This window comes from Coregonus lavaretus (genome assembly GCF_964263955.1).
Source record: "Coregonus lavaretus genome assembly, contig: HAP1_SCAFFOLD_119, whole genome shotgun sequence".
Classification (NCBI taxonomy): domain Eukaryota; kingdom Metazoa; phylum Chordata; class Actinopteri; order Salmoniformes; family Salmonidae; genus Coregonus; species Coregonus lavaretus.
Genome location: NW_028164744.1, coordinates 158,981 through 172,547, shown reverse-complemented (window position 1 = coordinate 172,547; position 13,567 = coordinate 158,981). Strand labels below are relative to the sequence as shown.

Sequence of the window (13,567 nt, the reverse complement as noted above, 5' to 3'; positions counted from 1 at the left end):
AGAGCTTCTTTCTCCGTCCAGCAGACCTCCTCTTCTTTAGCAGGAGGAGAGTAGCTTAGTGAGCTCATGGTCGGGGATGTTAGCTAGCTAGGCTAGTGCTAACTTAACCAGCCAGCTAGCTGACCAATAACAACAACACCGTAAATATGAAATTAAATGGGATAACTAACTAGACGTGGGTTTAAAACACAGTGGCTAATATACACGAAAGCGTCTAAAGAGCTTTATTGGTTGGGCTATTTTGTCTAGCAAGCTACCGAGGTGTCTGACTAACTGTTGCTGCTGTTGAAAGAAGCGTCCCGTCCACTAGATTATACGTCACACTAGCAGCATAGCCTTAAAGTCCCACATCGCCATCTGCTGACTGGAGTGGGTAACGAAGTTGAGTAAAATGTAGATTTTATTTTCATACAAAAAGTTAAAGGGTAGGAAGCATGAGTTTTTACTCACCAATGTAACAACACAGTGTGGTTAAAGACTTAGGAACTTATTGCGTTATTACATATTAATTAACTTAATTTCTCAACGTCATATGGAGGATCTACTCTTTGCTACCGAGTTTGTATGCTAGCTCGGTAGCTAGCTCAAGCTTGCAAACGTTAGCCACACCTCATGTTTTTCATATACTGTGTGGTTGTGTTATCTAATGTGAACCTGTTACCACAATAGGCTCTGGTGCCTTCTTGCCGTGGGCTCAAAACCAAAGAGAAAATCAGACCTGGCAGTGACATTTTAGACCCTGGCAGTAAATCTAATACTTAGGTGCTTTAAGTCATGCATGAAAGGTCTGGGGTGGTTCCGTGGTTATAAGTTACTGACCTAAAACTCACTAGTTTCTATAACTCTCGTCTTCCTAAAACTCACCAGCTTCTATAACTCTGGTCTTCCTAAAACTCACTGGCTTCTAGAACTCTGGTCTTCCTAAAACTCACTAGCTTCTAGAACTCTGGGCCCGTATCTCTAAAGAATTTTTGTGCAAAAAGTGGCTCCTAGCGGCCAAATTCTAAGAAAATTCTCAGAGGCTTGACGTTTTCTTAGAATTTCCCCTAAAAGTGACACGAAAATCCCAGTTAATATAAAAGCTATTCCTCAAGAGTCCTAGCGCTTAAAAGGGCTCCTAAGGCGAGATCTGCTAAGAGCAGGGAAGAGGACTTTTAGTGGCTTAGGAGTTACCCTAAGCAGCTGCACAAAATGGCCAACAGAGGAGGCAGGAGAGATGTCCTGCAAACACTGGATGACAGGGAATTATTGAGACGCTACAGATTGGATCGTGCAGGAATCATGTTTGTGGTGGATCTCCTTAGAGATGCAATTACTTCACCAACTCGACGCCACAACGCTATTACACCGGAGAAGAAAGTAATCACAACCCTGAGGTATTTGGCAACAGGGAAAATGCAACAATGCAGCAGTGATGACTTGGGTCTGTCCCAATCCTCCGTCAGCAGAGTCATCACCCAAACACTGACAGCTTTGTCACAACCTAATATTGTGACACAATTTGTTTCATTCCCGCTGGATGCCCGCACTTTACACACACATAAAAGGGCATTTATGGACATTGCAGGATTCCCTGGCGTTGTGGGTGTAATTGATGGAACACATGTGAGAATAATTGCGCCATCAGAGGACGAGGCTGTCTTTGTTAACAGGAAGAATTTCCACAGCATCAATGTGCAAATAGTGTTCAATGCGGCCTGGAAGATTTTGGACATTGTGGCTAAATGGCCAGGCTCCACACATGATGCGAGAATGCTCTCCGAGAGTGGCATCAGACAGCTTTTTGAGAGACGCTATGTGCCAGCTAATTGCCACTTGTTAGGGGACAGTGGCTACCCATGCAAACCATGGCTCCTTACACCTTACCTCCAGCCACGCCAAGGGCCCCAACTAAACTATAACAGGTAAGCCAAACAATACAAAAATCATGGAAATGAAATGCAAGCAATATGTTAGAGCATCCAAGTAGTGCAATATTTCCATCAAATAATTAAAGGTCTGTATTCTATTGTAGGGCCCACAAGACAACAAGAGCGGTGGTGGAGCGTGGCATAGGCCAGCTTAAGAGGCGCTTTCATGTTCTCCACGGAGAGGTGCGGCTGAGGCCTGAAAAAGTCAGCAAACTCATCATAGCCTGTGCAATATTACACAATATTTGCAAGGTTAGACAGATTGCAGAACCTCTGGAGGATGGCGATGAGGATGAGGATGGAGACAACGATGAGGATGGTGGTGAAGAAGATATTCACATTCCACAGGGGAACCTAGCCCAGAGTGGACTGCCTTACAGGGCAAACTTCACAAATTTACATTTCAGGCAAGCTGTAGCCCCATGTCATTTGAGAACTTGTGATGGTATTAAGAACTACCACAGTTTTACTGCACATCACCTGCAACTGTTAAATGCAAGACACAGAACACAATCTCTAAATGGTTTATTTTTTAGGTGTTCAATTTTAAGGCGGTAGTACTCCTCCTGAAGGGAAAGGACTTTTTTTTGTTGTTCAAACACATCAATTGTGAGTTGCAATCTTCTCTCCTGCAGGGATGCTGACGGAGCAGGTGCTGCGGATGGGAATGGTGTTTGATCCGCCGGGCTATCCTGAGTAGCAGCTGCAGATGGTTCAGGCGGCAAACTTGATGGGCCCGGTTCTTGTGATGGCTCCATGCTACAGAAATACATAGGCCTAGTTTAATTATTGTTTTGATTAAATTAATTTAATACAATGAGCATGGATAACACATGAAATGGCTTCTGCAATGAATAAACACTGTTGATATGAATAACCCTGTGTCCTACCTTTGCTGCATTTCAAGGGCCTGCATCATTGACGTGTCAATGCCTGTTGGCAGCCCGGTGACACTGACCTCAGAGTGTCCCAGGACTTGAAAGACAGTGTCGGCCACCTGGGACAGCCGCTTTGCAGGTGGTCCACCCCCTAGAAAGAAACAGTCAATGAACACAGTACTTAGGCATGTAAATTAACTTTGCCAGCAGGAGCAAATTGCCAGATTATGTGGTAGGCCATAGTATTTTGCTCACCTGTGAGTGAGGATTCCCGCTTGTGTGCTGCAATCTCATCTTTTGCCTTGGACTGCAGCACATACCACCTTTTCTCACAATCGCCGCCTGTCCGCACCACCAGTGGAAAAGAGGCATTGATTGTTTGGGATATTGTGTCCCAGGCGCGCCTCTTGCCTTGGCTAGTGACAGTTGGGCCAAATTTTCCTCGTAACATACCTTTATGTTCGTTCACCAACTGGGCCAGCAACAAACCTTGCTCCTCAGTCCAGTTCGGCTTGCGATTCCTTTTTTTCTCCATTTTCTGTGTTTGTAGGATATTTGTTAACAAGCCTTCATAAATAGACCAGCCAGCAATCACAGACATTGTTAAAAGCTGAGCTGTGTTACCCTCGTTAAGTTCACACTGAGTTGTAACGTTGCAATTTCTACTTCATTAAGGACAGCCCCTTGAGATAGGCCATCTTGTTTTCAATGGGGTCCATATGGAAGTGAAAGTACAAAATATGCCAGCTAGGATATTAATATGAGCAAATGAGACACAAATCATTATTTGAACAGGGTGTAATGAGCTTAAGTTTTCACATATTTTAGATTCTAATGTTAGGCTATAACCCCTACAGCTTACTATTCATTTTCCAGATATTTTCTTGAATGTGAAATATTATTTACAATTATAGTCTGCATAAGATTAGAGTGTATAATTATGTTTATTGATTTGAGGGTACATCCTTTGCTCATTATCACCAAAAGTTCATTTTCATCAAACTTGTAGGATCAACCAATCACGGCTTTTGAAATGATGACTCATACCTAGCAACGGGGTCAACCACACCTCCTCACTAAGATAGGATTTTTCATCCATTCCTGGCTCAGAGTTCACTGAAAATGTTCTGGAATCACTTCTAAGCTAAAACTCCTGGCAAGGAATTTTTAGGTTAAGTTAGGAGCTCTCTGAGAGGATTCTCAGAATCTTTAAGGATACGGGCCCTGGTCTTCCTAAAACTCACTAGCTTCTAGAACTCTGGTCTTCCTAAAACTCACTAGCTTCTAGAACTCTGGTCTTCCTAAAACTCACTAGCTTCTAGAACTCTGGTCTTCCTAAAACTCACTAGCTTCTAGAACTCTGGTCGTCCTAAAACTCACTAGCTTCTAGAACTCTGGTCTTCCTAAAACTCACTAGCTTCTAGAACTCTGGTCTTCCTAAAACTCACTAGCTTCTAGAACTCTGGTCGTCCTAAAACTCATTAGCTTCTAGAACTCTGGTCTTCCTAAAACTCACTAGCTTCTAGAACTCTGGTCTTCCTAAAACTCACTAGCTTCTAGAACTCTGGTCTTCCTAAAACTCACTAGCTTCTAGAACTCTGGTCTTCCTAAAACTCACTAGCTTCTAAAACTCACTGGCTTCTAGAACTCTGGTCTTCCTAAAACTCATTAGCTTCTAGAACTCTTGTCTTCCTAAAACTCATTAGCTTCTAGAACTCTCGTCCCCTTGGAACGAGCCCAAACAAAACTCATCTCCAATACAGAAAAACGTGCAGTCAAAATAAATTGTGATCCATGACAACGCACTGGCTAAATGCAAAACACAAATCCTTTTGACTGCCCACCCTTGAGACAATCAGCAACCAAGTTGTCCTTACCACGGACATGTCTGATTTCAAGAGGAAACTCCTGCAATATCCGTAGTAACTTTCCACCTCACTGCGGAGCTTCTCTCTCTTTTCAGGGTTCACTCGATAGGCATGTTGTTGGATCGGGGCCGAGTCCCCAATGTCATACTCTAGTACATTTGGGTTGGCACATCTGAGAATGAACTCAGGTATTCTACAAGCAGGGCAACAATGTCAATATAATTGTACCCCAAAATGGTCAGTTCGTTGCATAAATTATGATTACTAAATGTTGCATGAATTGTAAATATGAAATATCAAAACAGAATGATCACCCCTTTGTTAATATGTATTGGCAATAATTCACTTAATGGTGAGGCATTGAATAATAAAACATATATATTTTGTCAGGCTGGATGTTTGAAATATGAGTAGGTGATTTGAGTCATGCTTCTTCAGTAGTGGAATAAAGACAAGTAGCACTTGAATGTTGTAAAGAAATACTGGAGTGATGTAAGATTGTTAATAAAACTGATTATAGACCAATTTATTATACTGCGTCCATGTTTATAGGCTGCAAGTACGTTGAAATTAAGTTGTTGTCAAGTCGTTGAAAAAACGACCTGAAAATACATATTTTCAACTAAAACCGAATGTAAACTCAGCAACAAAAAAAGTCCTCTCACTGTCAACTGTGTTTATTTTCAGCAAACTTAACATGTGTAAATATTTGTATGAACATAACAAGATTCAACAACTGAGACATAAACTGAACAAGTTCCACACACAAATAATGTGTCCCTGGGGGGGGGGGTCAAAATCAAAAGTAACAGTCAGTATCTGGTGTGGCCACCAGCTGCATTAAGTACTGCAGTGCATCTCCTCCTCATGGACTGCACCAGATTTGCCAGTTCTTGCTGTGAGATGTTACCCCACTCTTCCACCAAGGCACATACAAGTTCCCGGACATTTCTGGGGGGAATTGCCCTAGCCCTCACCCTCCAATCCAACAGGTCCCAGACGTGCTCAATGGGATTGAGATCCGGGTTCTTCACTGGCCATGACAGAATACTGACATTCCTGTCTTGCAGGAAATCACGCACAGAATGAGCAGCATGGCTGGTGGCATTGTCATGTCAGGATGAGCCTGCAGGAAGGGTACCACATGAGGGAGGATGCCTCCTTGCAGCATGCATAAGGCACGTTCACGCAGATGAGCAGGGGGGTCATTCTACAGATTCGGTGACATTTCAGTATTGTCAGTGTCCCAAGATGTACTAGTGTTATAACTTGTCAGAACATTTATCAAACTACACTTAAATTACAACATTTCAAAGTTTTACATGTTTTTAATATGGAGTAGAGAATATGATTTTAAACAGAGATGAATTTCAATACTTATATGTTTGCTTTTCTTAGGAGTATTAAGAATTTCGCCTGTCCCTATTGACCATCATGCAAATGGCGTGACTCATTTTGAGTACACAGTGTTAAATAATAATGCTTTTTTTTTGTTAAATTAATTGTATATGCCCCCTTATTATGCATAATCCATTTTCTCAGCATAAGACATTTTATTTTCTGAGAAATTCAGGCTTTTACCCCTGTCCTTGTATTTCTTTCAACCCCGTAACGCAACAATACCCCCACTCACAATTAAATAATGGTTTGATCCTGTGGACATCATTTATGAGGAAGTGACATCATACAAGTCTTCAGAGAAGCCTGGTGTGACAAGTGGAAAGCTGCTCTCTCACCTTTTATAAATATTTCATGTTTTTTAAGCACATATGGGCTTTGTCAATCTCAGGTATTCAACTCTGTTGGGGGGGGGGAATTCATAGTTAAGATTTTACCAAGAATTGTTTTTATAGCTATGAAGTATAACAATGTCTTTTGTTGAATAAGGCCATGTGGCACACTGCTAGCTGCTAGCATCCCGAATTAGCAACAGATTAGCACAAAATCTTCAACCCTGTCACATTCAACCCCATCACATTTTTCAATGTTACGGGGTTGAATGGCTGTTACAGGGTTGAATAGCTGTTAAATCTTAGCAATATTTAATGTATATTGCTTAATACCAATCATATTTTCTTGTTGAATGTTTGTTGTTTACGGTTTTACAGTATCAACTAAAAGTACGAGGAATTTTTGAAAATAATAACTTTAAAAAAGTGACAATTAATTTGTTCTCTCTCCTATATACATTGACATATTTAGGAGTATTATCTGCAAGTTCATGTTCATTTTACTACATAGTGATTAAAAGGATACAATATTTAGTCTTGAAGAGTAATAAGCAGGTCATTGACTTGACCTTGACCTACAATTTCAGATTCAACAATGGAAAAAACAGCAGCAGAAAGGAAACACACATAGAGAGGAAGGTGAGGGACATCCGCGCGCCGGTGGTCAGGTAATTCTCCTGGACATGGGAAGGGAGCACCAGATGGTGTTGGTGCAACCCTAAAAAGAACCGCAGACAGGCTGATAAGTCAAGGATGTGACATCCCAAATGCTCATACTCTGTACAGGGTCTTAGAGGAGAACAACACTGCCATCAAGCTTTACTTCATTGAAGACGAGGCCATCGAGAAAGCCGTCCAAGGTATGCCAGCCAATTTGCCAGTAGTTCCATCCACAATGTGGATCCACCAAGTTGTTTGTGTGGCTGCAAGGCAAATTGCCTACCGTGATGTAAGCTGTATGTGCACAGTCCACAACAAGAAACTGGAATGCCAGTGTTTCAATACACAACATTTCACATTTACCCCTAAAGTTACATCAGTCGTGTCACAGAGGGAGGTTGATTGGGCAAATCCAGACATATGCGGGAAATGGTGCGTGGCCAAATATGATGACGATTTCTATCCCGGAATAATTCTAGCCACAGATGAATCCCATGTGCAGGTCAAATGCATGTGCTGTGCTGGACCAAATAGGTACTTCTGGCCACTTCTTGATGATATCCTGTGGTATCCATTTGAGGACATCTTGGAACACATTGATCCCCCTAAACCGGTGACTTCTAGGCACATGGAAATACAGAAGGAAGTGTGGGCTAGGCTCTCTCAGTAAAAATGGTGAACAAACTGTAGGCTTACCTATAGGTTATTAATGTTAAGATGTTTGCTTAATGTTCAAACATTCAAACAACACAGACATTCCTGCCATTACTCTGGATATTTCTATGAAATCAATGAAAATGTTGTAACTGTTGTTAGTTTATTAATGTGTTTTAATCTGTCTAGATTTCATCTTGATTGTTTAAACTTTAAAAGCTATGTTGACAGTAGTTTAAAATGTTAAAAAATGGCAACATGTGACCTATATAGGTTATCAATGTTAAGATGTTTGCTCAATGTTCAAACAGACTCCTGCCATTATCAGATGGATATTTTTATGAAATCAATGAAATGTTGTTACTGTTATTAGTTCATTAATGTGTTTTACTCTGTCTAGCTTTCATCTAGATTCTTTAGATTTTAAAAGCTATGTTGACAGTAGGTTTAAAAATGTTTAAAATGTTTAAAAAATGGCAACATGTTAGTGATCTCAAAAGATAAAACATATGACACGTGATACTTTTCACTCAACCCTGTTACATGATTTTTCAACCCTGTTGCGGTGCATTCATCCCTGTTACGAGATTATTTTTTTACATTTTTGTATTAAATACACAAAATATAACATCAATAGTGTTTTTATTGTGTGTATTAAATCAGGGTAAATAAGGCTATTTCAATTTTGTCAGGAATTACGCAGCATTCTTGCACATTTCTTGCGAAAATGTGGAGTTAGATTAGACATTTCTTCATCGTAAACTGGAAAGGATGGTGCTGGTCAGTTTTTCTTGATTTTCTCTTTAATTACAATATACCATTATTTACAAGGGACATCTAAGCTGTGAGATTATGCCAGAAGCTGATCTCAAGCTTATTGGAAAAATGAATAGTTGAATAACAAAATGACTGTGACGGGGTTGAATTAAATTGGGACTTGTTTGAGAAAATAATACAGAATAATAACTTAATACTCTACATTGAGATGGGAAAAGGTATTTTCTATCAAGTACACACATTACTTTGTCACATCAAATAAAAAAAAGCTTAAGATTTTAATGTTCATTGTTTCATCCTCCTCAATCACAAAAGGCACCGAATCTGTAGAATGACCCAGGGATCCTGGGCATATTTCTTTTGGTGTTTTCCAGAGTCAATAGAAAGGCCTCTTTTGTGTCCTAAGTTTTCATAACTGTGACCTTAATTGCCTACCATCTGTAAGTCTTAATGACCGTTCCACAGGTGCATGTTCATTAATTATTTATGGTTCATTGAACAAGCATGGGAAACAGTGTTTAAACCCTTTACAATGAAGATCTGTGAAGTTATTTTGGATTTTTACTGTTTATATTGGACATCAGGCATAGTCTTCTTTTCAATGACATTTTGCTACGTGGGAAACCTCAATGTCAAAACACAGTTTTAACATGTCCAAATCAATAACCAATATGCAAAAACAGTTTGTGATATATTGAAAACCGAAACCGAAACTGTACTATCTACACAAATGTGCCACAATAATCATATTAAAACAAGCACCTTATAAACTGCACAAGCACCAACAATAAGTCACTGATATCGATTATGGGGGAGATCAGGTTGTACCTGCTGTTGAAACTAACACAACTAAAAAAACACATGGAAATGGGAGATAACTTTTACCTCACTGGTTCGAGGACAACCTGCAGAAGACAGTCAGCTACATTTTGGAGTGATGCATTTACATTTATGGGTCGCTAAACAAAGGAACGCAACACTTATTTCATCGATATCATGTTGAAATCAATTGCGCAAGAGGGGGGAGATGAGGTTGCACATCCTGTTAAAACGAATAGCTCAAACACCACATGGAATCTGGGAATAATGTGTACATCACTGGTCAGAGGACAATTTGTAGAAAACAGCTAGCTGCATTTTGATTAACGTGTTACACAACTTTTTTAAATATTTTTTTAAACTTTTTGTTAAATCACATAAATACTCTTTCAATTCATAGCCTGGATTTTTCCCAGAGGCTAATATCCATATCACGCTGAAATAAATTGAACAGGGGGAAATGTTTAGGGTTCTACATTGTGACATTATTAATTAAAGTACTCCTACTACAATGTTAAAACATTCTACATTGTGACATTATTAATTAAAGTACTCCTTCTACAATGTTAAAACATTCTACATTGTGACATTATTTCATTGATATCATGAAACAACTCATGTATGTATTTTCTGATGTTTGATCAGAGATCTTTTATCAAAGTATCTCTTGTCACATGATCACAGCTATATCATTTATCTCCAGCTATATCATTTATCTCCTGCTAAATAGTTTATCTCCTGCTAAATAGTTTATCTCCTGTGTGTGTTCTCTGGTGTACTACCAGGCCGCTTGACTGAGTAAAACTCTTCCCACAATGATCACAGCTATAAGGTTTCTCTCCTGTGTGTGTTCTCTGGTGCACTATCAGGGAGCTTGACTGAGTAAAACTCTTCCCACATTGATCACAGCTATAAAGTTTCTCTCCTGTGTGTGTTCTCTGGTGCACTATCAGGCCGCTTGACCGAGTAAAACTCTTCCCACATTGAGTACAACTATATGGTGATTTCTCTCCTGTGTGTGTTCTCTGGTGTGATTTTAAATCTATTAAATTAACAAAAGTCTTTCCGCAGTCAGAGCAGTCGTAAGGTTTCTCTCCTCTGTGTCTTCTCAGATGTACTTTAAGGTAGCTTGACTGAGTAAAACTCCTCCCACATTGAGTACAGCTATAAGATTTCTCTCCTGTGTGTCTTCTCAGATGTACTATAAGGTAGCTTGACCGAGTAAAACTCTTCCCACAATGATCACAGCTATAAGGTTTCTCTCCTGTGTGTGTTCTCTGGTGCACTATCAGGGAGCTTGACTGAGTAAAACTCTTCCCACATTGATCACAGCTATAAAGTTTCTCTCCTGTGTGTGTTCTCTGGTGCACTATCAGGCCGCTTGACCGAGTAAAACTCTTCCCACATTGAGTACAACTATATGGTGATTTCTCTCCTGTGTGTGTTCTCTGGTGTGATTTTAAATCTATAAAATTAACAAAAGTCTTTCTGCAGTCAGAGCAGTTGTAAGGTTTCTCTCCTGTGTGTGTTCTCAGATGTACTATCAGGGAGGTTGACCGAATAAAACTCCTCCCACATTGATCACAGCTATAAGGTTTCTCTCCTGTGTGTACTCGCTGGTGTATTTTAAGTTCTGATGAAAACCTGCAACGTTTCCCACAGTCAGAGCAGCAGTGAGATTTCTTCCCAGTGGGTCTCAGATGGTTTTTCTTAAGGTGTTCTGATCTGGAGAGAGACCTTTCTGCCTCATCAGCATCATGTTGTTGAGGCTCCCCAGAGGATCCACGATAGCCACGTCTGTCTCCTGTGTGAACAACAAAGTCAGACAGATGGTTAAAGAACCACAACAGCAGAAATACACTGTTTATTTGAGGTAAAAGGTGATACCCAGAGCGTACCCATGAAATTGTACAACAACTGACATCTTTAATTATTTGACAATTATCTTAAGACAGTCAAGTGAGCAACAATAGTCATCTTTTGTCTTGTTTTCAGATTAGTAGTTACATCGATGATTCTAGGCTCGAAATAAGTTATTAAAGTTGGTAAAATCCTAAGCAGAGTGCCAGAAGACTTTTACTCTACAATATAGGACCATTTCTGTGTTTGCCGTTTGTTGCTATGCAACACAATTCGGCTGCAGAAACTCCACCATGCTAATGCAGAAATCGCTAGTTATGGATGTAGTACATCTGCATGGAGCAAAAATGGTGAGCAAAGATTTTAGTTTTTCACAATGTATTCTGAATATTACCACACATTATCAGAGCAAGATCGGGAGTGCTACTCAAGGAAACTCACATTAAGCTCTGTGTCGTAAAATGCTCTTTGGCTACCTTTGCACAATAAGTGTATGCCAAATTGGCCCATAACTTCATCTAACAATAACATACAGTACCAGTCAAAAGTTTGGACACAACTACTCATTCAAGGGTTGTTCTTAATTTTTACTATTTTCTACATTGTAGGACAATAGTGAAGACATCAAAACTATGAAATAACACACATGGAATCATGTAGTGACCAAAATAATAATAATAATAATAATAATAATAATAATAATAATAATAAAATAGTGTTAAACTAATCAAAATATATTTTATATTTGAGATTCTTCAAATAGCCACCCTTTGCCTTGATGACAGCTTTGCACACTCTTGGCATTCTCTCAAGCAGCTTCATCTGGAATGCTTTTCCAACAGTCTTGAAGGAGTTCCCACATATGCTGAGCACTTGTTGGCTGCTTTTCCTTCACTCTGCGGTTCAACTCATCCCAAACAATCTCAATTGGGTTGAGGTCGGGGGATTGTGGAGGCCAGGTCATCTGAAGCAGCACTCCATCACTTTCCTTGGTAAAATAGCCCTTACACAGCCTGGAGGTGTGTTGGGTCATTGTCCTGTTGAAAAACAAATGATAGTCCCACTAAGCCCAAACCAGATGGGATGGCGTATCACTGCAGAATGCTGTGGTAGCCATGCTGGTTAAGTGTGCCTTGAATTCTAAATAAATCACAGACAGTGTCACCATCACAGCACCCCCACATCACCACACCTCCTCCTCCATGCTTCACGGTGGGAACTACACACGCGGAGATCATCCGTTCACCCACATCGCGTCGCACAAAGACACGGCGGTTGGAACCAAAAATCTTAATTTCCACCGGTCTAATGTCCATTGCTCGTGTTTCTTGGCCCAAGCAGATCTCTTCTTCTTATTGGTGTCCTTTAGTAGTTGTTTTTTTGCAGCAATTCAACCATGAAGGCCTGATTTACCCAGTCCCCTCTGAACAGTTGATGTTGAGATACGTCTGTGACTTGAAATCTGTGAAGTCTTTATTTGGGCTGCAATTTCTGAGGCTGGTAACTCTAATGAACTTATCCTCTGCAGCAGAGGTAGCTCTGGGTCTTCCATTCCTGTGGCGGTCCTCATGAGAGCCAGTTTCATCATAGCGCTTGATGGTTTTTGTGACTGCACTTAAAGAAACTTTCAAAGTTCTTGAAATTTACCGGATTGACTGACCTTCATGTCTTAAAGTTATGATGGACTGTCGTTTCTCTTTGCTTATTTGAGCTGTTCTTGCCATAACATGGACTTGGTCTTTCACCAAATAGGGCTATCTTCTGTATACCAACCCTACCATGTCACAACACAACTGATTGGCTCAAACGCATTAAGAAGGAAAAAAATGCCACATATTAACTTAAGAAGGCACACCTGTTAATTGAAAATGCATTCCAGGTGACTACCTCATGAAGCTGGTTGAGAGAATGCCAAGAGTGTGCAAAGCTGTCATCAAGGCAAAGGGTGGCTACTTTGAAGAATCTCTAATATAAAATACAGTGGTGTGAAAAAAGGGTTTGCCCTCTTCCTGATTTCTTATTTGTTTGCCACACTTAAATGTTTAAGATCAAACGAATTTAAATATTAGTCAAAGATAACACAAGTAAAACACAAAATGCAGTTTTGAAATGAAGGTTGTTATTATTAAGGGAAAACTAAATCCAAACCCACATGGCCCTGTGGGAAAAAGGGTTTGCCCCCTACAACCTAATAACTGGTTGGGCCACCCTTAGCAGCAACAACTGCAATCAAGCGTTTGCGATAACTTGCAATGAGTATTTTACAGCGCTGTGGAGGAATTTTGGCTCACTCATCTTTGCAGAATTGTTGTAATTCAGCCACATTGGAGGGTTTTCGAGCATGAACTGCCTTCTTAAAGGTCATGCCACAGCATCTCAATAGGATTCAGGTCAGGACTTTGACTAGGCCA

At 40.2% G+C, this 13,567-nt stretch overlaps 1 long non-coding RNA gene across 1 annotated transcript; it reads right to left on the bottom strand.

Annotated features, from left to right (window-relative positions):
• Positions 1-2,418: 2,418 nt before the first annotated feature.
• On the bottom strand, positions 2,419-3,120 carry LOC311116673. Its single transcript, XR_014611458.1, has 2 exons — positions 2,801-3,120; positions 2,419-2,669 (listed from the first exon to the last, which is right to left on the bottom strand). It is a non-coding gene; the product is annotated as an uncharacterized lncRNA (long non-coding RNA).
• Between the last annotated feature and the right edge of the window lie 10,447 nt (positions 3,121-13,567).